The sequence below is a fragment of the Globicephala melas genome, chromosome 7, assembly GCF_963455315.2.
Source record: "Globicephala melas chromosome 7, mGloMel1.2, whole genome shotgun sequence".
NCBI lineage: Eukaryota > Metazoa > Chordata > Mammalia > Artiodactyla > Delphinidae > Globicephala > Globicephala melas.
Window position 1 is genome coordinate 111,588,126 of NC_083320.1, and position 25,400 is coordinate 111,613,525.

General features: G+C 42.8%; 1 protein-coding gene across 1 annotated transcript in view; it reads right to left on the reverse strand.

Moving 5' to 3' along the window:
* LOC115843926 (uncharacterized) overlaps nucleotides 1-25,400 on the reverse strand; it is a 254,621-nt gene that overhangs the window by 165,068 nt on the left and 64,153 nt on the right.

Consider the following 25,400-nt stretch of genomic DNA (forward strand, 5'->3'; position numbering starts at 1 on the left):
AAATTTTATTTCATATCACATTTCAACTCTCATTGACTGGTAATGGCTGCCAGAAATATATTGAGGAGAAGGACGTAAGGCCTCTAGAAGAAATGAGTGCCATGCTCACCTAGCAAGGTCTGCTGGGATGAGGGAGGAAGATATCATCTATCCCTCACCCCAGCCCTTACTCTAATTTAAATATGCAGCAAGGGGGAAATATATTGCCTATGTGGTTTATATTGAAACTTCCTTGAAAATCTGTTTCTATTGCATTAAAAAGTTTTTTCATATGGTGGGAAGAACAGGAATGTTGGGGATCCACAGGCCTGGGCGCTCACAGCTGCTGTGTGATTCTCTGTTTCCCCAACAAGCACTCTCCCCTCCGTCCTCCACAGGCTCGTAGACCTTCTCTTTGCCCAGTTCTCCTGCTCTACTACTTCTCCTCATCTTTTCCAGGCGACACACTCACCTCCTCCTTCACAGGGACTAGAAACTGGTCACTCAGGAATACCTTCAAACTCTTGTCTCCAATCCTTTACGTTTTCCTGAAGCTTCACCCACCCCCTTCTCCTTCCTGGTACAAATTTAGTCCTGTTCCCTTCTTCCTGTCTGTGGTCCAGATCACATCGTGTCCTGCCCACCCAGGCCCTCCTAACTCCACTGCTTATCCTGTCTTCTCTGTATGTTCACCTTTTCCACTGGCTTCTTCCCAATAGCACTTCAACATAATCTTTGTTCTTTCATTTAAAATAAAACCCAAGAAAAATAAAATAAAGTGCCATGTGCAAAGAGAAAATAAAATAAAATAAACCCCTCTTCCCAGCTTTCTTTCTTTTTTTTTTTTTTTTTTGCGGTACGTGGGCCTCTCACTGCTGTGGCCTCTCCCGCCGTGGAGCACAGGCTCCGGACGCGCAGGCTCAGCGGCCACGGCTCATGGGCCCAGCCGCTCCGCGGCGTGTGGGATCCTCCCGGACCGGGGCACGAACCCGTGTCCTCTGCATCGGCAGGCGGACTCTCAACCACTGCGCTACCAGGGAAGCCCCTTCCCAGCTTTCTTGACCGTGATTCCGTCCAGCTGTGACGCTTACCTTGCATGTTAGTCTTTAACGCACTGCAACCTGACCCCACCCACCATCCACAGGAACTACTCTTAACAGGCCACCAGTGACCTCACTGGTGCTAAATCCAGTGGACATTTTTTGGTCTTCATCTCACCTGACCTCTCAAAAGTACTTGACTACAACTTCTCTCTTGACACTCTTTTCCTTTGACTCTGAGCCACCACACCACCTGGATTTCTTTCTTCCACCCCTGCTGTTTCTCCCCCCTTTGCTGGCTGTTCTTCCTCCCTCCCACCACCTAAAAGTTGTTTTTCAGGTCCTCTGGTCTTCCCACACTTTGGTTCTGGAAGGTGATCTCAGTCATTCACTGATGACTCCCGAACTGTGATCACTATCCTAGGTCTGTGTACAGGAATTGCCAGTCGGTGTCTCACAGCCATCTCAAATTATTAGACATCTCTACAACGGAACCCGTGTCTCCCATCACCCTGTTCCTCCTCCAGTCTCAGTGAATGGTACCATTCTGCATTTAGTCATATAGCCAGGAGCCTGGGACTCACTCATAACTCATTACCCTCTCACACTCAATCCTTAGCCGTCTCACATTCACTTCTCTCCCTCCAACTGGCATTTCCACTTTTCAAGCCATCATCAACTTACTTGAGTTACCAGAACAGCCTCCTGATTGGTGTGCCAGGAGCCTCCTGATTGGTGTGCTTCTCCGTTCCCATAGTGCCAGCAGACAATCTTTCTAAATGAAGACCTGAGCATTCCAGCTCCCTGCTAAGAACCTTTGTGGGCTCGCATCGGTCTTTCCAAGGCCTCTTGTCTCTCTGGCTCCCTGAAGTGGATTCTACAGGTCAGGAGTAATGAACTCCTGCACCGCAGACACACATGCTATTCTTTCTGCCTGGGACCTTTCCCCCCTTGTTAAATTCCACTTATCGCACCAGGCTCAACTCAGATAGTCTTCCTCCAGGAAGCTGCCCCTGCTTCCCTTAGAGAGACCTCCTGAGTGCTGCACAGCACTGTGTGTTACTCTTCTTGTAGCATTCCCTGGACTGCATCACACTGCCTGTTGAGTCCCCCATTCTGAGTCCCCCGTTAGAGCTGAAGGCAAGAGCAGTGTGTTAGGCAGAATTCTGGACCCAGGATTATGCTCATGAATATGTCATGTTACAGGACACAAAGGATTTTGCAGACATAATTAAGATTACTAATCAGTTGACATTAGGTACAGAGATTATCTGGACAGGCTCAAAGTAATCATATGCTTAAAAGCAGAAGAGGGGGCTTCCCTGGTGGCACAGTGGTTGAGAGTCCGCCTGCCAATGCAGGAGACATGGGTTCGTGTCCCGGTCCGGGAAGATCCCACATGCCGCGGAGCGGCTGGGCCCGTGAGCCATGGCCGCTGAGCCTGCGCATCCAGAGCCTGTGCTGCACAATGGGAGAAGCCAAGACAGTGAGAGGCCTGTGTACTGCAAAAAAAAAAAAAAAAAAAAGCAGAAGAGGAAGGCAGTGACTTGGGGTAGAGGTCAGAGAGATTCCAAATGTGGCAAAGTTCTGACACTGCCTTGCTGGCTCTGAGCTGGAGGGGCTACATGTAAGCAAGGAAGCTGTGTAGAGGATTCTGTGAATTCAGAGAAACTGTGAGTATTCCTACACGCATATGTTGAGAGTGGGGGGAGACTGCCCTGGGGCACCGTCACACCACGAAGGCCATGGCACGCTGCAAGCAAACACCGCGTCCATCAGTCCTGTTGCCTCTGCTTGGCTCCAACAGGAGTGGATTGTGTGAGCTGCAGAATGCTCCCTGACTCTTGACTCTGGTTTAGTCCAGAGAAAGGAGCAGATTCAGCCTGCGGCTTCTCATCTGCCTGTCATTCTCCTGTCTCTCACACCTGCCACCCTCCTCTCTGGGGTGCGTACTGGCCTTGAAGGGTCTGTCCCCTCAGCGCCCCATAGTGCCTGAGAATCCAGCCGCCTCTCCCACCGTCGACCCATCAGCCTCATCAGTACTGCCACTTCGTGAAGCTCTCCCAGACCCAAATCCACAGTTATGCTTCCTTCCTTCCTTTTCCGATTTATTCATTCACCATCTAGAGTTGAGTCTCTACCCCACGCTGGGCTCTGAGCTCAGCACTAGGGATCTAGGGATGTGCAGACAAATACAGGGTTCACACACACCTCCCCTGTTGGCTCCCTGACCCGGGAAATTATTTAACTTCCTTCATCCTGGCCCATACCTGTGGATGGCCCCCTACCAGGCCTCCGGTAAAGACTGAAATAGTGTGTGTAAACGCGCAGGACAGCACCCTGTGCTTGGATGTGCTCTGGCCCCATCAGCCCTGCTTCCCAGGGCTTGGCTACACCTACATCTTACCTTCAACCCAGGGCAATATTCAGAAAATCTATCCATGTTCCTGGCCCAGCTACAGCTCTAACCTGGGGGCATAATAATAATATTTTTACGTCCATGACACAGGGTAAAAGTGTGCATAGAATGAAACAACTACCCTAGAAATAAAAGAAAATGCATTTTTTTCCTATTTGGATATTTAAATATTAATCTCAGGATGTGCAAAATCCTCTATTCTGCCTGGACTTGTATATTTCTCCTGGCACATTCACCATACAGTTAATAGAGTGTTTCATTTAGTTTCTTAAACCTAAAAAAACAAACACAGCTAAAACAGGTCTGTTGTACCTGACAGTTTGCAACCTGTGTATTCATGATCTCACTTGATCTTCACAATTATTCTGTGTATTATTACTACCCTCTAGTTTGAATTAGTAGCCGCATGGTGTTTCAAAAAAAATTAAAAGACTCTGTAGTCAGAAGAGGAAGGCATTTGACTTGCTTGAACCTCAGTTTCCTTTTCTGTATGGAAGAAGGAAAACACGTTTGACCACGTATGTACGTTTGGGCATCAAATGAAATAGTAGGTGTAAAATGTGCAGCAAATAGTAGACATTCAGTAATATTGGATCTTCCCCTCTTATTTTAAAACTAACACAACTGAAGCTGGGGAAAAGTTAGCACGTTGCCAGGGTGGCCAGAGCTCCAATCTTCATCTCCTGCCTCCAAGCTCAGTGATCTTCATGCTGCTCTGTACAGACCGTCTCCTTCCATCCCTGCACACCCACGCGCGAAAGCAAGCCCTTGGGTGTCAGGAGGCCCTGCGCTCCCAAACTGCAGCCAGCCCACCTAAGCTGCTGCAGTTCACTTATCCAAACACTGCTGGTCCTTTGTTTCACAGGAGGCAAAGGGCACACATGTTTTACTGAGTGTGCTGTTGGTTAAAAAACAAAGCCATTCTCAAGGACAGACGGGAAGTATACTGCCACAGGGATTTTTGTCTCCTGGTGGCATTAGGGGATGGGAACAGGCATTTATGGGGTTTACTGTGGGTGCCTTACATTCCTCCTTTCACTTAAATCCCACAGGAACTACAGCTGACCCTTGAACAACATGAGTTTGAACTGCATAGGTCCACTTATATGTGGATTCTTTTCCACCAAATGCGTACTAAAGTTGGTTGAATCCGTGGACACGGAACCTCGGATGGATGGCCAATTGTGAAGTTAGAGTCAATCTTCAACTGCTTGGAGGGTCGGCGCCCCTAACACCTGCATTGTTCAGAGTCAACAGTATATTCCTCTTTCCTTCTCTAGCCTGGTGATCAGGACCAACAGAGTAACAATAATTTAGCACCTACTACATGCCAGGCATTTTACACACCACCCTGGAAGATGGCTGTCCCTATTCCCACACAGACTTAAATTCCACTGAACCAGCAGACAGGCCCTAGTGTGGGCATCTGCAGTGTGGACACACAGGAGGTGAGGACTCTGTTGGCTGTGGACAATCCTAGATGCAGACACTCTTCACAGTCTCCGAGACCCACACCTGAGCCCTTCTACCACGAGGCCTGGGTTTTCTTTGTTTGCCAAATGGGCCCTCCTTTGGCAAGTGATACTTCGTTCTAAAATATCATTAGTATGGTGGTCAATTTGATGTGTCCACTTGACAGGGCTAAGGGATGCCCAGATAGCTGGTGAAACGTTATTTCTGGGTGCGTCTGTGAGGGTGGCTCTGGAAGAGATTAGCGTTTGAATAGGTAGGCTGAGGAAAGAAGACTGTCCTCACCAGTCTGGACAGGGAGATTCCGACTTGTTGAGGGCCTGCACAGAACAAAAAGGTACAGGAAGGGCTGATTCACTCTCTCTGCTTGAGCTGAGACATCCACCTCCTGCCCTCGGTTATCTGTGCTCCTGGTTCTTGGGTATTTGGACCCAGACTGGGATTTACACTCTCAGCCTCCTAATTCTTGAAGATTTGCACTCAGGTTGAATTAAACCACCGGCCTTACTGGTTCTCCAATTGCAGGCAGCAGTCTGTGGGACTTCTCAAGCCTCCATAACCACATGAGCCAATTCCTATAATAAATCTCCTCCTATATGTATCTTCATATAGCCTATTGGCTCTGTTTCTCTGGAGAACCCCGGCTAATACAATTAATACGGTAAAAAAATGTGAAGATTGCCAGTAGGGTAGAGGCAGTGCAACAGAAAGAAAAAGCGTTCATATCCAAGCTCAGGTTTGTATTTGCTGTAGGTCAGTTAATCATTCTCTCTGAGTCTCCTATTTGTCATCTGCAAAATGAGATTCTCATCTCAGGCTGCTGTTATGAGGATTAAATTAGGTACCTGGAAGATAGTATGTGCTCATTGAACAGGAGTCTCCTTCCCATATACACACACAGTCCACATGTCGTGGGTACTGCACAAATAACTACTGTAATGGTCATGAACCATCACTGCCAGGAGAATAGTTGCTGCTTGGACCCCAACAAATAGAGTCTACTCTACATAAAAACTCTCCCATTCATCAGCTTGGACAGCTCCGTAAAACACAAGTGATGCTAAGTTCGTGCCATTGCAAGTATCCCAGTAAAAGAGAAAGAACAAAAGGTCATTTACTAACATTTACATGAAGTACCACATTTTTATAGTGCCTTAGATTAAAAATAGTTGAAAAGACTATATAAAAACCAAATCCTGTAATTCAATATGAAGAGTAGTAGCCTTTAAATAAATGGTACTGGAACTATAACCATAGGCCAAATGCAAAATATACACAAAACCCCTACCTTATACCACATACAAAGTTAACTCAAAGTAGATCATACATCTAAGTGTTGGACCTAAACCATAAAACTCTTAGAAATAAATATAAGAAAATCTCTATGATCTTGGATTAAGCAAATAGGATGCAGAACACTTGAAACACACACACACACACAAAAGCGAAAACTGGACTTAATTCAAATTTAAAACTTTTGGTGTTTAAAAGTCACTGTTAAAGAAAGGAAAAGGTAAGCCACAGCCTGGAAGACAATATTTGAAAAGTATACATCTGACAAGGAATTGTAGCCAGACTATACAAAGACCTCTTACAGCTCAGTAATAAGACAAACAACCCAATAAAAACATGGGCAAAAAGTCTGAACAGATACTTCGTCAAGAAGATTATACAGATGGCAAATGAGCACATGAAATGCTGCAGCATCATTAATCATCAGGGAGCTATAAATTACAACCACAATGAGATACCACTTTACACCCACTGGAATGGCTATAATCCAAAACATTGATAATACCAAGTGCGGTGAGAGTCTGGAGCTCTCACACGCTGCTGGTGGGAATGTAAAATGGCACAGCGTAGGAAGACAGTTTGGCAGTTTCTTATAAAGTTAAGCAACACTTACGGTACTAGCCAGCAATTATCCTCCTAGGTTTAAATAAAGAAAAAAGGCGGGGGGTCGGGGTGGGGGGGACGACACATGTCCACACAAAGATCTGTAAGCAAATGTTCATAACAGAAGTGTTCATAACAGACAAACTGGCAACAGTCCGAATGTCCACGGACTGGTGCATGGCAAACAACAGTGACACCCCATGGGACACAACTCGGCGGCGACAAAGGAACAGGCTTCTCACACTCACACGCATGGCTGAATCTCAGAAGCAGTCTTACTAAGTGGAAGAAGTCAGACACGAGAGGCTCCACACACCACCATTTCATTTATGTGAAACTCTAGAATAAGAGGAGACTAGAGTGACAGGACGTGGGGTGGGGGTTTACTAGGCAGGGGCAGAGGGAGTGGATGCGATCATCTATACGATGATTGTAGTGATAGTTATGCAAGTGTACACATTTGTCAAAAGTCATCGAACTGTACACTTAAAAGTGGTGAATTCTACTGTATGTAAATTATACCCCGATAAAACTAATTTAAAAAAAAAGTTGTAATCTCTAGGAAAAATCTCCAGGAAAAGAATTACAAAAGCAGCTAATGGGGGTTGGGGGGGAAGGGTACCTTGAACAACTGCAAGTGTAGGGACGGGGGCGGGGGTGGAGGGGTGGGGGAGGGAGGCCACCCAGGGAGCTGCAGAGCAGGGCATGGGGGACGGGGCAAACCTGGACTACGTGAAGTTGTGAGGGATTCTCACCAGCTCTCCCCCCCTCCAGAAAAAAGCTGGTTTTTTCTTAAAATTAGAAAGGCAATAGATGCTTCATTATGCAAACAGAGCCAAGAATGCTGAAGGACCTGAAATGGTAGGAAAATCTCCTCTCCATCCCCACCCTTCCCCAATCCCCCTCCCAGGGGTGACCTCTGTGGGCAGGGCACACCCCTCACCTGCACTGTCCGCTGCTTCCTTTCCAGTTGTCTCAGTGGTCCTTCACTGAAAAAGGACGAAAGTAACTACTGGACTGAGTTTGCAGCCCAGGGCTTCAGAGTTCATTCAATAGTCCTTTGTCTTCTTCATAAAATCTCAAACCTAATGTTCTCCAGGGACATTAGGTTTGAGATTTTTAGATATTTAAAGTGAAGAAGGCCTCCCTGACTACTGTGGTTGTACAACTCAAGCAACAGTTCTGGGTGGGCAATTGGTGAGACAAAGAGCCTGAATAAATGTGGGTAAACATCATTACTACAATTTCTGTGTCTCTGTTGTTAAAGTTTAGTTTAGCTCAATAAACTGCTTTCACAGAAAGTAATCACATCCATAGCAAATTGACAAGTATGTCCACAGTTTGTAACACACAGGCCCAGGTTCAAATTCTGACACTATATCCACCGATCAGATTGTCCTTAGAGGGTCTCTCCATGCCCTGCCACAGCCCCAGAGAACTGTGCTTGGAATATCTCCCTCCCAGCCAAGCAGGGCAGGGCCGGGCAGGGTCCGCTACCGGGTCCTGAGAACAGTAACAGGACCGCCTAAACTTTCTAAACCTACTCTGCCATCCAGACCTCATCAGAAAGTCCCTTCCCAGACACAAGAGTAGCCTCCCCTCTTAGAAATGCTTGGGACCCTTCTCACCTGCTAGGTACAGCTGTCCTGGAGCACAAGTAATGTGAGGTGTGGCCTCCTCCAGAAAACTGGGGAACATGCCTGGACTGGGGAGGGAGGGAGGCCCCAAGAAGGCGAGAAAGAGCCTCTGGGTGTTTGCAATACCGCACATGCTTCCCTAGGCCTGTTGCAGTTGGGCTGATTCACCAGGTGGGGTCACAACCCCTGAAGCGCAGGCTTTCCTCTCTCAGCTCTACCCTCCTGCTCCGTGGGACTGAGTGAAGCTGTGTCTCCCCACCCTGCCTAGGCTACACTGGCTGACGGGTGGACTGAGCAGCTCAGCGCAATTCAACCTCATAGTTCCTGAGGTCATGCTTGTTTCCTGTGCCACACCAGCTCTAGGAGCAGCCAGAACAAAGCCAGAGAGAGTCAAGACTGGCCCAGCGTGAATTATTAGAAAACACTGCCAAACAGTTTACGTCAAGTGGAACTTATTCATTCTTCAGAATTCAATAATTTATTCAAACATTTATTTGTTGGGCACCTACTGTGTGCCAGGTTCTACACTGGGGAATACAGATATAAAGAAGCTCTGTGCTGATGCTCAGGGAGGTCAGCACAGAAGATGAAGCAGATAAGAAAGTGGAAAATTACAAGGTCATGTGATGATGACGAGCACAGCTGAACATAGAAATTTGGTGGGACCTTCCAGGTAAGCCCAGGGCAGGCAGGAAAGGCTTCCTGGAGGAAGATACGTGGAAGTCCTGCCAGGTAGAAAGAGAAAGGCACGACAGAGGGGATATTTGGTGTTAAAGATGGATTTGCATGTCAATGCCAAACTCCCCTGTACCCTTCCCCCCCTGGTAACCATAAATTCATTCTCGGGCTTCCCTGGTGGCGCAGTGGTTGAGTCCGCCTGCCTATGTCCCGGTCCGGGAAGATCCCACACGCCGCGGAGCGGCTGGGCCCGTGAGCCATGGCCGCTGAGCCTGTGCATCCGGAGCCTGTGCTCCGCAACAGGAGAGGCCGCAATGGTGAGAGGCCCGCGTACCGCAAAAAAAAAAAAAAAAAAAAAAAAAATTCATTCTCTAAGCCTGAGTCTGTTTCTGTTTTGTAAATAAGTTCATTTGTATCATTTAAACTAACACAACATTGTTAATCAACTATGCTCCAGTATAAAATAAAATTTTTTTAAAATGTACTTGCAAGGGAACTATAGTGTGAAGCTATGAGTAATGTAGCAGAGATTTTGAATTTTTAGAAAAATATATCCACAGCAACTAATCACTGGCAACTTAGTTTACATGAAGTGGGGAGAAAGTCACCGTGCTGGCTGCCACTGCCCCCACCCCAGCCCTTCCTGCCCCGTGGACCCTTCTGTTGTCCTGGTGCACCCTGGTTTGAGAATTCCTCTTCCCTCTGCCTCCCGCACATCAGATGCACACAGTTCACCAAGACCAAGTGCCTTCTGTAGTCACGTGAATTAAAAAGGAGACGCCGCTCAAACGGCTAAGAGCAGGAATGTCACGCTGTTTTATATGCACCCCAACTGTACTTAAGGACACCCTCACTAATAAAAGGTTATAAATCACTAGGAAAAAAAAATGTGATAATAAGGCTCACCAGTTAGGCAGGAACCAGGCTGCAAAGGGTAGTGCATGCCCTGCTCAGGGCTCTGGCCTTCACCTGCAAGCCACTGCGTTTAAATAGCAAAGTAAACCAACATATTTGTGAGTGAAAAAATCCACTCTGGCAGCAGTGTAGGGAATGAGCACTAGAAGGTGAGAATGAAGCCGGGACAGTGTTGCCTGTGCGTGGACCTTAGAGGCCAGGTTCACTGGCTGCGGAGGACTTCCTGAAGGAGGTGGTTCTGGAGTGAGCTGTGCATGCAAGCAGAATCTGCACAGGCCATACATGAGGGAGGAGGCTGGAAGTCCAGCAGAGGGGAACCCGTGCACAGATGCGCCTGGCAGTGTACATGTCTGTATACTGCTCCCGCGGGGATGATGGAGTGCTAACCTAGGACTGGAAAGTTGTTCTTCCTGGCTGTAGTCCTCAGCCTGCCACCAGTGAGCTTGTTTGCCATTGGGCAAAGTTTAGAGGTACCAAGCCTTGCTTTTTTCCTGAAAGGAATGGTCTAGAAGAGGTCATACTCAATAACCTTTATTTTATACTTGGAGAGAAGACTTGGTAAAGCCTGGAAAAGTGATTTGCTCAAAAACATGTAGCTAACAGTAGCTGGGAAGAAAAGGCAGCTCTTCATTAAGCTGTTGATCTTCCCACTGTATCTCAATGACATTGACCCCTGTGACCTAATGACCCACTTCTCCTACACCAGTATGGGGCCAGATACCAAGGCAGGGTCCAGTGCATCCTTGTTGGTTGGCTGGGGGTTAACTGGCTGTGCTATCTCTTGTCATAGTGCATTGGAGCTGCTCATCAGGTCACCCATCCCATTCTTCTCTCAGAAATGCTTTCCCAGTAACGGGGTCGGTCAGGCCTCCCCTGTAAGAGTTGCCATCACATCCTCATGAGACAGTTCTTAGGCCCTCCCATCACACCAGCATGGCCCCAGGTTGTCATTGAAACCAGCAGTTGTGCATGAAACCCACCAGAATGCCAAAATCGGGAAGTGGGGTGGTACAAGGGGACCATCTCTCATGGTGGGAAGAAGCATCGAGGCTGACTTTGCCAACTTTCCTTCTTGGTCTATCCAAGTAGCTTTTCGCTCCAAATGAAAAACACTTCTCCTTCCAAGCCCTAACTCTGCAGAGGTCTTACTGACTTCCTAGACTTGGAAGGTCTGTACCTATTGCACAGAAGAGGGAAGCAACCAAGAGAATTCATTCACTAAGGTGAGGTGATTGATAGCAGGCACCTTCCAAAGAATAGACATGAATAGAAATGGGTAAACGTTTGTGAAAGAGGCACAGTCAAGAAGATTAATGGTCCTTCTTAAACGGTGCTATAATTTTGGCAACACACGCCAGGAGAAGTCAAGGTTTTGTCTGTCTTAATCATGTCTGCATGCCCAGCACTTGGAACTCTTACAGAAGCTGTTCAATACACGTTTGAATGATTGAATGAATGAACGAATGAAATGATACAGCTTGTCTCACATACATACACTGCACCAACTGCATTTAAACTGAGGTTTTGTGTCTCATTCTATAGGAAATTAAAGATAGGGCAATGAAATAAAATTTGTTAAAGGCCTACTTACTATCAGTCACTGCGTTAGGTGCCTTTGATAAGTTAGGCTTACAGCACCCTCCAAGGAAGGCCAGGAAGGTCAGAACACACAGCTGGTCATTGGGGCAAGCTGACCCTGGCTTTACCCTGGTGTTGTTCTCTTCCCACTGAGCCTCGAAGAGCCACTAGAGCCAAGAGTGAGTGCCCTGAAGAAATATTATTCCAAATAAGTTTCGTCACATTTACAAGTTAATCATCTTTATATATATGGATAAGAAGTTGGCAAACTGCAGTCCATGAACCAAATCCAGCCTGCCGCTTGTTTCTATAAATAAAGTTTTATTAGAACACAGCCTTGGCCATTAATTTATATGTTGTCTATAGTTGCTTTAGGCTCTGTTATGGACTAAATTGTGTCTCCCTGCCCAATTCACTGTTGAAGCCCTGACCCCCAATGTGACTGTATTTGGAGATAGGGCCTTTAAGGAGGTAATTAAGGTTAAATGAGGTCATAAGGGGGAATCTCATCTGATAGGACTGATGTCCTTATAATAAGTGGAAGAGACACCAGAAATCTCTCCCTCTCTGCAGACACACAAAGGAAAGGTCATGTGAGGACACAGCGAGAAGATGGCCACATCTTCAAGCTAGGAAAACAGTTCTCACCAGAAATCAACCCTGATGGCACCCTGATCTTGGACTTCTAGTTTCCAGAACTGTGAGAAAAGAAACTTCTGTTATTTGAGCCAGACAGTCTGTGGTAGTTTGTTGTAGTGGCAGTCCTAGCCAACTAACACCAGGCTACAATGGTAGATCTGAGTTCTTGTGAAATAGGCCATATAGTAGAAAAGTCTAAGATATTTATTATCTGGCCCTTCATAGAAAAAGCTTGTGAACATCTGATCTCAAAGTTTACAGCCAGCTATTGATAAACACTCAACAAGTAAATGCCACTTGATTGCCTGTTTTAATTTTATTGCTATTTTAGTCTTTTATTAATTCATTCTTGCAAGTAAATATATTTGCATCCCAGCTATGCACCCAGAACACTGGATCATGCAATCACCAAATATTTACTGAGTCTTGTCCTAAGCCCAGTAGTTACAGGGATGTATTTGACACAGTCCCTGCCCACAGTGTCATGGAGACATAAGTCTTAGCTCCATAAAACCTTATTCCATAATCAATGGCCCTGTCCCTTTATTATATGTTGAGGGAGGGTCTGTCAGGCAGAGGCAATTTCTCTATAGATCCCCAGCAGGAATCAAACCCCAAACTTCTCTCTGCCTCGAAGCAATTTCTCTGAGCTTTGGTTTCTGGCTGAAGGTAGATGGTAGAAAAGGAAATAACAGACCTTGAGACAAGCATCTCAGTGTTCTTATCTCTGTGACAGATGTAATGATAACCCACAGAACGGTCCTGAGGACTAAAGGAGACAACAAATGCAAAGTGCCAGAAACAAAAACAAGTACATTTACTGTGTTTAAAGAATCAAAAGGCCAGCTTAAGTACATACAGGGAACAGGAAACTAGAAATTAATTCCTAGAAATTAAAACTCTTTGAAATTAAAACTATAATAAAAGAATTAAAAACTCAACAGCTTTAACAGCAAATTAGATACAGCTAAAGAGAAATTTAGTGAATCAGAAAATAGATCAAGAGAAATTTAGAAAAAATACAGCAGAGAGATAAAATGATGGAAATTATGAGACAGAGGTTAAGAGACATGAAGGATAATGTGAGAAAGTGTAACATATGTTTAAGCCAGAGTTCCAAAAGGAAAGGGAGAGAAGATGGCAAAGACACAATGTTTGAAGAATTAATGGCTGAGAATTTTGTAGAACTGATAGACACCCATCCATACGCTCATCTCCAATAAATCTCAAGTTCAATAAATAAAAAGGGAAATATACCTTTAGACAAATCAGAGTGAAACTGAAAAACTCCAAATAAGGGGAATGGAGATATATTAAAAGCAGCCAGAGAGGGGGAGCTGAATAACTGCAAAGAGTTAGACTGAGAAGAGCAACAAGAGAAGCCAGAATACAATATGCTGAAAGAAAATAGCTGCTAAACCAGAACGACATGTTTCCAGTGAAAACACTTTTCAATAATAAGTACAGAGAGTGGCCAAGATGATAGAATAAAAAGACCCTGAGCTCGCCTCCTCTCACTAGCACACCAAAATCACAACTCTCTGCAGAACAACCATTGTTGAAAAAGACTGGAACCTGCCAGAAAAGATCTTCTACAACTAAAGACATAAAGAAGGAAACACAATGAGATGGGTAGGAGGGGCAGGCTCATGATATAATCAAATCCCATATGCCCTGGGTGGGCACCCCACAAACTGGAGAATAATTATAGTGCAGAGGTTCTCCCACAGGAGTAAGAGTTCCAAGCCCCACATCTGGCTCCCCAGCCCAGGGGTCTGGCACTAGGAACATGAGCCCCCAGAGTATTTGGCTTTAAAGGGCAGTGGGGCTTAACTGCAGGAGCCCCACAGGACTGGGGGAAATAGAGACTTCACTCTAAAAGGGCACACAAAATCTCATGCACGCTGGGACCCAAGTAAAAGTAGTAATTTGATATGAGCTTGGACCAGACCTACCTGCTAGCCTTGGAGAATCTCTTGGGGAGACTGGGGGTGGCTGCGGCTTACCCTGGGGTCATAGTCACTGGTGGCAGACATATTGGGGAACATTCAGCCACGTGAACACTGGTGCTGCTGGTGGCTGATACCTTGGCTCATTAGCACCAAGACCTGGCACAACACAACAGCCTGCAAGCACCAGTGCTGGGACGCCTCAGGCCAAACAACTAATTGTGTGGGGACACAGCCCCAACCATCAGCAGACAGGCTGTCTAAAGACTAAAGAGTTGACATGCTCCTGTCGACACACCCCTCCAGACATGGCCCAGCCCACCAGAGGGCCAAGACCCAGCTCCAGCCACCAGTAGGCAGGCACTGGCCCCTCCTGCCAGGAAGCCCACACAAGCCTCTAGACCAGCCTCACTAACCAGGAGACAGATGATACCAGAAGTAAGAAAACAACCGCAACACAGGCAAGACCCTACCCAGGGACCAGCTGGGCCCTGGTCCTTCCCACTAGCAGACCGATGCCACCTTCAGGACACCCTGGACCCCATACTTGACTGTGTCAGGAAACAGCACCCCACCCCCCACAATCTGAAATGAGCTCTGAGATCTCTGGGCCCTGCAGCCAGACTCCAGGAACCAACTCTGCCTGCCAGTAGTCTGGCACTAACCCCAGGATCTGGCTTCACCTGCCAAGTGGGTAGGCAATAGTTCCAGAATCTTCGGGGCCCTGATTCCACCCATTAGTGAGCCAGCACTAGCCCTGGGGAAACCTAGGATTCTGTAACCAGTCACCTTATGACCAGGCACTGCTGAACAGCAGCCAGCAACATATGTACAAGGCACGACCTGGCAACCAAACAGACTAGGGGCCAACAAAGCCTATCAGACCACCCACAGAGTCAGCCTGCCACAACAGGACCCACTCAGCCCTCTTAGGGGAAACCCCTAGAGCATATAGCTTAGGTGATAAGACGGGAGTGCACACATGGGATGCACAGGACGCCTCCTACAGAGGGCCACTTGTCCAAGGTCAAGAGACATAACTAACCTACCAAATACCTAAAAAGGCAAATAGCAACTTAGACAGAATGAGGCAGCAGAGGAATATGTTCCAGATGAACGAACAAGATAAAAACCCAGAAGAAGAACTAAGTGAAGTGGAGAGAGGCAATCTACTCAAGAAAGAGTTCAGAGTAATGATTGTGAAGACGATCAAAGATCTTGGGAGGAGAATGGATGCACAGAGTGAGAAGTTAGAAGTTTTTAACAAAGAGTTAGAAAATATAAAGAATAACCAAACAGAGATGAAGAATACAATAACTGAAATGAAAAATACACTAGAAGGAATCAATAGTAGATTAAATGATTCAGAAGAATGCATCAGTGAGTTGGAAGACAAAGTAGTGGAAATCACTACCACTGAACAGAAAAAAGAAAAAAGAATGAAAAAAAGTGAGGACAGTTTAAGAGACCTCTGGGACAACCTCATGCACACTAATATTCACATTATACGGGTACCAGAAGGAGAAGAGAGAGAGAGAGAAAGGAACCAAGAAAATATTGGAAGAGATAATAGCTGAATACCTCCCTAATCTGGGAAAGAAAACAGTCACCCAACCCAAGTCCAAAAAGCACAGAGAGTCCCATACAGGATTAACCCAAAGAGAAACACACCAAGACACATTGTAATTAAAATGAAAATAATTAAAGATAAAGCGGGAATATTAAAAGAAGCAAGGGTAGAGCAACAAATAACATACAAGGGAACTCCCATAAGGCTATCAGCTGATTTTCAGCAGAAGCTCTGCAGATCAGAAGGGGGTGGCACAATATATTTAAAGTGATGAAAGGGAAAAAACCTACAACCGAGAATACTCTACCCAGCAAGGTTCTCATTCAGATTTGATGGAGAAATCAAAAACTTTACAGACAAGCAAAAGCTAAAAGAATTCAGCACCTCCAAACCAGCTTTACAACAAATATTAAAGGAACTTCTCTAGGCAAAAAGGAAAAGGCCACAACTAGAAACAAGAATATTACAAAATGAAAAAGCTCACCGGTAAAGGCAAACATACAATAAAGGTAGGAAATCACCCACACACAAAGCTACTAGGGTGGTTAAAAGACAAAATAATAGTAAGATCATCTGTATCCACAATAAGCAGTTAGGGGATACACAAAACTACTAGATGTAAAACATGACATCAAAAACCATAATACTGAGAGGAGGAGAATACAATGCAGTGTATTTAAAGTGCAATTGAAATTAAGAGATCAGCAACTTAAAACAATTTAAATATATATATATACACACACACACACACACTGCTATACAAAAGTAACTACAAACCAAAAACCTATAATACATATACACACAGAAAAGAAAAAGAAATCCAAACACAATGACAGTCATCAAATCATGAGAATAGAACAAAAGAAAAAAGGGGAAAAAAAGACATACAAAAACAAATCCAAACAGTAACAAAATGGCAATAAGAACATACATATTGATAATTACCTTAAATGTAAACAGACTAAATGCTTCAACCAAAAGACACAGACTGGCTGAATGGATACAAAAACAAGACCCATGTATATGTTGTCTACAAGAGATTCACTTCACATCTAGAGACACATACAGACTGAAAGTGAGGGGATGTAAAAAGATATTCCACACAAATGGAAAGCAAAAGAAAGCCAGAGTAGTAATACTTAGATCAGACAAAATAGACTGTTATAGGAGACAAAAAAGGACACTACATAATGATCAAGGGATCAATACAAAAAGAAGATATAACAATTGTAAATATATATACACCCAACATAGGAACAACTTAATATATAAGGCAAATAATAACAGACATAAGAGGAGAAACTGACAGTTACACAATAATAGTGGGAGACTTTAACACCCCACTTACATCAATGGACAGATCATCCAGGCAGAAAATCAATAAGAAAAAAGTGTCTTAAATGGCACTTTAGACCAAATGGACTTAATTGATATTTATAGAGCATTCCACCCCAAAGCATCAGAATACACATTCCATTGCACATGGAACATTCACCATGATAGATCACATGCTGGGCCACAAAACAAGCCTTGGTAAATTTAAGGAAACTGAAATCACTTCAAGCGTCTTTTCCAACCACAATGCTATGAGACTAGAAACCAACTACAAGAAAAAATTAAAACAGCAAAAACCACAGACACACGGAGGCTAAACAATATGCTACTAAACAACCAATGGGTCACTGAAGAAATCAAAGAGGAAATAAAAAAATACCTAGAGACAAATGAAAATGAAAACACAATGATCCAAAACCTATGGGACACAGCAAAAGCAGTTATGAGAGGAAAGTTTATGGCAAAACAAGCTTATCTCAGGAAACAAGAAAAATCTCAAATAAACAACCTAACCTTACACTTAAAGCAACTAGAGAAAGAAGAATAAATAAAACCCAAAGTTAGTAGAAGGAAAGAAGTCATAAACGTCAGAGCAGAAATAAATGAAATAGAGACTAAAAAAACAATAGAAAAGATCAAGAAAACTAAAAGTTGGTTCTTTGCAAAGATAAACAAAATTGATAAACCTTTAGCCAGACTCATCAAGAAGAAAAAGGACAGGACAATAAAATCAGAAATGTAAAAGGAGAAGTTACAACCAACATCACAGAAATACAAAGGATCATAAGACACTACTACGAGCAACAATACACCAATAAAATGGACAAACTAGAAGAAATGAACAAATTGTTAGAAAGGTACAATCTCCCAAGACAGAACCAGGAAGAAACAGAAAATATGAACAGACTAATTACATGTACTGAAATTGAATCAGTAATTTTAAAACTCTCAACAAACAAAAGTCCAGGACCAGATGGCTCCACAGGAGAATTCTATAAAACATTTAGAGAACAGTTAACACTTATCCTTCTGAAACTATTCCAAAAAATTGCAGAGAAAGGAACACTCCCAAACTCATTCTGTGAAGCCACATCACCCTGATACCAAAACCAGACAAAGATATCACAAAAAAAGAAAATTATGGGCCAATATCGTTGATGAACATAGATACGAAAATCCTCAACAAAATACCTCAACAAAATACTCCAACAATACATTAAAGGAATCATACACCATGGTCAAGTGGAATTTATCCCATGGATGCAAGGATTTTTCAATATCCACAAATCATCCAACGTGGTACACCACATTAACAAATCGAAGAATCAAAACCATATGATCATCTCAATAGATATAGAAAAGCTTTTGGTAAAATTCAACATCCATTTATGATGAAAACTCTCCAGAAAATGGCATAGAGGGAACATAATAAAGGCCATATATGAAAAACACACAGCTAAAATCACACTCAATGTCGAAAAGCTATAAGCATTCCACCTAAGATTGGGAAGAACACAAGGATGCCCACTCTTGCCACTTTTATTCAGCATAGTTTTGGAACTCCTAGTCACAGCAGTCAGAGAAGAAAAAGAAAAAAAAAGGAATCCAAATTGGAAAGGAAGAAGTGAAACTGTCACTCTTTGCAGATGACATGATACTATACATAGAAACTTGTAAAGATGCCACGAGAAAGCTACTAGAGCTCATCAATGAACCTGGCAAAGTTGCAAGAAAATAATTAATATACAGAAATCTGTTGTATTTCTATACACTAACAACAAAATATCAGAAAGAGAAATTAAGGAAACAATCCCATTTACCATCTCATCAAAAAGAATAAAATACCTAGGAATAAACCTACCTAAGGAGGTAAAAATCATGTACTCTGAAAACTATAAAATGCTGATGTAAGATATTGAAGGCCACACAAACAGATGGAAAGATGTACCATGTTCTTGGATTGGAAGAATCAATATTGTTAACATAACCATACTACCCAAGGCAATCTACAGATTCAATGCAATCCCTATCAAATTACCAATGACATTTTTCACAGAACTGGAAAAAGACTCTTTAAAATTTATATGGAAACACAAAAGACCCTGAGTAGCCAAAACAATCTTGAGAAAGAAGAATGGAGCTGGAGGAATCAGGCTCCTTGACATCAGACTATAATACAAAGCTACACGAATCAAAACAGTATGGTACTGGCACAAAAACAGACGCATAGATCAATGGAACAGGATAGGAAACGCAGAAATAAACCCACACACTTATGGTCAATTAATCTATAACAAAGGAGGCAAGACTATACAATGGAGAAAAGAGAGTCTCTTCAACAGGTGGTGCTGGGAAAACTAGACAGCAACATGTAAAAAATGCAATAGAACATTCTCTAACACCATATACAAAAATAAACACAAAATGGGTTAAAGACCTAAAGGTAAGACTGGATACTATAAAATTCCTAGAGGAAAACATAGGCAGAACACTCTTTGACATAAATTACATAAATATATTATTGGATCTGTCTCCTAGAGTAATGGAAACAAAAGCAAAAATAAACAAATGGGACCTAATTAAACAGCAAAGGAAACCATCAACAAAATGAAAGGACAACATATGGAATGGGAGAAAATATTTGAAAATGATGTGAATGACAAGGGCTTAATTTCCAAAATATACAGGCAGCTCATACAACTTAATAACAACAACAACAACAAAAAATACAACACCCCCCAAATGGGCAGAAGACCTAAATAGACATTTCTCCAAAGGAGACACACTGATGGCCAACAGGCACATGAAAAGATGCTCATCATTGGTAGTTATTAGAGCAATGTAAATCAAAGGTACAATGAGGTGTTGCCTCACACCAGTCAGAAGGGCCATCATCAAAAAAGTCTACAAAAAAATGCTGGAGAGGGTATGGAGAAAAGGAAACCCTCTTACACTGTTGGTGGGAATGTAAATTGGTGCAGTCACTATGGAGAACAGTATGGAGGCTCCTTAAAAACCTAAAAATAGAATTACTATATGACCCAGCAATCCCACTACTGGGCATTTACCCACAGAAAATCATAATTCAAAAAGACACATGTATCCTAATGTTCACAGCAGCACTATTTACAACAGCCAGGACATGGGAGCAACTTAAGCATCCATTGGCAGATACAGGGATAAAGAAAAAGTTGTATATATACACAATAGAATACTACTCAGCCATAAAAAGGAATGAAATAATGCCATCTGTAGTAATGGATGAACCTAGAGTATATCATACTAAGAGAAGTAAGTCAGACAGAGAAAGACGAATATCATATGATATAACTTATATGTGGAATTTAAAGAAATGATAGAAATGACCTTATTTACAAAGCAGACTCACAGACATAGAAAACAAATTTATGGTTACCAAAGGGTAACCTTTGGGGGTGATAAATTAGGAATTTGGGATTATTAACAGAGTCACACTATTATATATAAAATAGATAACCAACAAAGACCTACTGTATAGAACAGGGACCTATATTAAATGTCTTGTAATACATATAATGGAAAAGAATCTGAAAAAGAATATAGATATAGATCTGAATTACTTTGCCTGAACATTGTAAATCAACAAAACCTCAATTAAAAAAAAAGGAAAAAAAGGGCTTCCCTGGTGGCGCAGTGGTTGAGAGTCTGCCTGCCGATGCAGGGGACACGGGTTCATGCCCCAGTCCAGGAGGATCCCACGTGCCGTGGAGTGGCTGGGCCCGTGGGCCATGGCCGCTGAGCCTGAGCGTCCGGAGCCTGTACTCCGCAACGGGAGAGGCCACAACAGTGAGAGGCCCACGTACCGAAAAAAAAAGCAAATAAGTAGGTAAAAAAAATGCACATGCACTATATAAAATAAAAATAATAACATCTAGTAGCATTAAGAAAGAAAACATAGCAGTAAAATACAGGATAACAATATCAAAGAAGTCAGTAAAGGTAAAAAATTAATGATCATTGTATTAACCTTGAGGAAGATAAAGAAATTGAATCACTTAATTTGGTAAGTTAAATATGCATATTATAAATCTTGGATGAATATTTAAAGAATGGAGACAGAGTGTGCATCTTCCAAAAAGAGTAAAGTATTATAATAATTATAAAATTCAGAAGATTGAAATAATTCAGTGTACTTTCTCTCTTCCAATGCACTTAAGCTAGAAATCATTAATAAAGGCTTATCTCCATATATTTAAAAATAAGTAACAGGGCTTCCCTGGTGGCGCAGTGGTTGACAGTCTGCCTGCCGATGCAGGGGACATGGGTTCGTGCCCCGGTCCGGGAAGATCCCACATGCTGCGGAGCAGCTAGGCCCGTGAGCCATGGTCGCTGAGCCTGCGTGTCTGGAGCCTGTATTCCGCAACCAGGGAGGCCACAACAGTGAGAGGTCCGCGTACCACAAAAAAAAAAAAAAAAGTAAGTAACAATTTATAATAACTCAAGGATTGGAGAAGGAATACCAATGGAAATTAGATAATGTTTTGAACTGGAAGAATCAGAAAATACCACAGATGAAAACTCATGGGATGCGACCAAAGCATTACTTAGGGGGAAAATTTGTAGCCTTAAATACTACAAAAGAAAGCTTGAACACTAATAAATTAAGCATCTTTTTCAAGAAGTTGGAAGATGAATAAAAAAATAAAACAGAGTTAAGTATAAGAATGAATATAACAAAGCTACGAGCAACAACTAATAAAATAGAAAACCAGTACATAACAGCGAGGTCCAGCAAAGGAATAAGCTTTTTAAAAATACCATTAAAAATCATTCTAGAATACGTAAGATAGCTGTACAAACCTATTCCTTTTCTTTCCAGGTTCACAGTGCAGTAGCATTTCCCAGCACTGTCTGAGTGGTTATGGCCTTGTGACTGAGTTCTGGTCAATGGAATGTGAGTTGAAATGACACACACCCTTCTCAGCCCTGGCCCATTAACCCTCCATGAGTGTCTTTCATCCTCTTTCCCAGCATGATAGAGGCAAGCAAAGCAACCCTGGAAACAATGTCATGAATACGGCAGAAATATGGAAAAGGCCTGGGTTCTTGAATCACTACTTAGAGGAAAACCACTGCCGACTACATACACTTATTTAGAGAAATAAACTATAATATCACATTTTGGCTTGTTGTTTCAGAAGCCAGGAATACCTTAGCTAATACACTCACAAACCTCTGATAAGTTTGGTCAAGGAAAAGCGAAGATACACGTAACAAATGAGGAATGAAAAGGAGGCTGTTGTCACACATATTGCAGACCTTAACGGTATTAATAATGTTTTATGAAAAAAAGCAAATTAATTTGAACAGTTAGGTGAAATGGAAAAATTCTAAGAAAAATATAATTTAATAAAATTAGACTCAATATTGTTAATATATCAATTTTCTCCAAATTGATCTGTAGTCAGTGTAATCCCACTCAGAATTCTAGTAGCTTTTTATAGAAATCGTAATGTGATCCTAAAATTTATACAGAAATGCAAATTTCCTAGGATAGCTAAAAAGTCTTGGAAAAGAACAAAATTGTGGTACTACACGGCCTGATTTCAAGACTTTCAAGACTAAAGCCACAGTAATCGAGACAGTGTGATATTGGTATAAGGATACTAGATTGATGGAACCAAATAGAGACAAAGGATTAAATCATATGGACCTACAAATAGACCATTTTGTTGGTGCCAAGCTAACTCACTGGGAAAAGGATAGCCTTTTCAACACAGGATGCTGGACACACTGTATATCCACATAGAAAAAAATAATCTACCGAAAGTGACTCAAAAAGAAATAGAAATTGTGAATACCTCAATGACCATTAAAGGAATTGAATCAGTACTAATTTTTTTTCCACAAAGGAAACTTCCTTAGCATTTTTTACCAGATATTCAAGGGATAAGTAATCAAAATTTTAGACAGTCTATTTCAGAAGCTTTTTAAAAAAGATAACACTTGTCAATTCATTTTATAAGGTAATAAATTAAGTAATACATTACTGATCTCAAAATCCTGCAAAAACATTAATGAGAAAAAATTACTGACCAATTTCATATATGAACAAAGATGCAGAAATGTAAAACAAAGTATCATCATACCAAATCCAGCAATATAGTAAGAAAAAAATCCATAATGACCAAGTTGGGTTAATACCAAGAAGGCAAGGTTGACTAAATATGAGAAAAACAATTAATGTAATGTAGCATAACATTAAAAGAGAAAAAGCATGTGATCACACCAATAGATGCAGATAGAAAACTTCTGTTTTAAAGAAGCTTTAAATTATAAAATTAAACATCCAATCACAATAGACTGGGGAGGAGCTTACAGGGGTTTCTGGAGGGCTGGCAAGGTCCTGTTTCTTGGCCCATGTGGTGATTACATGGGTGCCTGCTTCATAACTATATTTTAGAAACTGTACATGTGTCTTATGTGGTTTGGGATATCTTAAATTACACAATAAAAGAAGAAAAATATGTGTGTGTGTGTGTGTGTGTGTGTGTAGTAAGGAAAATACCAGGCTCAAAAAATAAAGTTCCTGGGCTTCCCTGGTGGCGCAGTGGTTGAGAGTCTGCCTGCCGATGCAGGGGACCGGGTTCGTGTCCCGGTCCGGGAAGATCCCACATGCCGCGGAGCGGCTGGGCCCGTGAGCCATGGCCGCTGAGCCTGCGCGTCCGGAGCCTGTGCTCCGCAACAGGAGAGGCCACAATAGTGAGAGGCCTGCGTACCGCAAAAAAAAAAAAAAAAAAAAATGTTCCTTTGTCCGTTGCTTCCTGTTCAGCTTCCTATCACTCTAGGTGATGTAATTCTTTCTAAATTTCCCATGAAACTTGGGTAAGCCTGCCCCTCAGAGCAGACCATATGCAGAGGTACACATGATAGCACACCCTCAAAGGCTCAATGTAGGAAACACCCCAAGCTCAGAGCTGCTCCAGTGAGGGGGGATGAGCCTGTAATGGGGTGCACAACAAGGGCAGACCAGATACAGATTAAGCGGAAGTGATGCCAGTGTCGAGGAGAGAGGTAGAAGTGTTAAATGGATTAGTAACGGTATCGAAAACTTGTAAACCACTTCATTTAACTTTTCAAAGTATGTACTTTCAAATACGGCACCCCACTGAGTTCTCTCCTAGAGTGCTGTGAGGTATTGGATTTTGTCCTCATGTTACTGGTGAGGAAACTGAAGGGAGCCTGGAGAGGCCAAGCCTTTTCCTGGCGAGGGCAGTTCCTGGGGACAGTCCTCAGCCTGCAATCAGAGGCTGTTCTATGGGAAACAGCAGAGTTCAAGGGCCACACCCCCCAGCCACTTCCTGCTGGTCCTAGAAAAAGAGTACCACATCAACAATATTTCTCAAATTCTTCTGCCACTTGGGGCACTTTCAGGCACTGCTTTGTGTTATGGTTACCTGTTATCTCTCTCTAAATGTTTTACTTTCTCCAACGCACAATGAACAGCTCAGAACAGATATTGTGACCTGCCTTTCAGTCCCCAAAGTATCAAAAATCATGTCGGACACCACATAGTAGGCACACTATTAATGATCTCAGCTAACACTATTGAGTGCTTTCAAGTGCTTTTAGTCATAATCACAGCTTCTGACATAGATATTGTAATCACGCCCATTTTACAAAGGAATACACTGAGGCATAGTGAATTTGAGTAACACACATGATATTATATAGCTAGTAAATGGCAAAATTAGTAATCTTACAATTGCATCTGGTTCCAGAATCTGTACTCTTTAACCATTAAACTAAATTAAATTGAGTTTCTCTGAATGCTCTTCTGTCTAATCATATGCCACTACTTATATTTCTTCATGTTCTTGCCTCCTTCAACAAGCCTTTCTAAATTACTTGGTGAAACCGTTATAATTTTTTTTTTTTTTTTTTTTGCAGTACACGGGCCTCTCACTGTTGTGGCCTCTCCCATTGCAGAGCACAGGCTCCGGACGCGCAGGCTCAGCGGCCATGGCTCATGGGCCCAGCCGCTCTGTGGCATGTGGGATCTTCCCAGACTGGGGCACGAACCCGTGTCCCCTGCATCGGCAGGAGGACTCTCAACCACTGCGCCACCAGGGAAGCACTAAACCGTTATATTCTTTTCAGAATTCCCATACCACTTTTTGCCTTCACAACATAAAATAAAATTGTTTTGTATCAGTATGAGGAGAAATAATGATGATGACGGTGATGATAATAGTCAACATTTGTTGAGCACTTACCGTGAGCTCTCCGTTATTCTACGGACTTTACATGAATTAG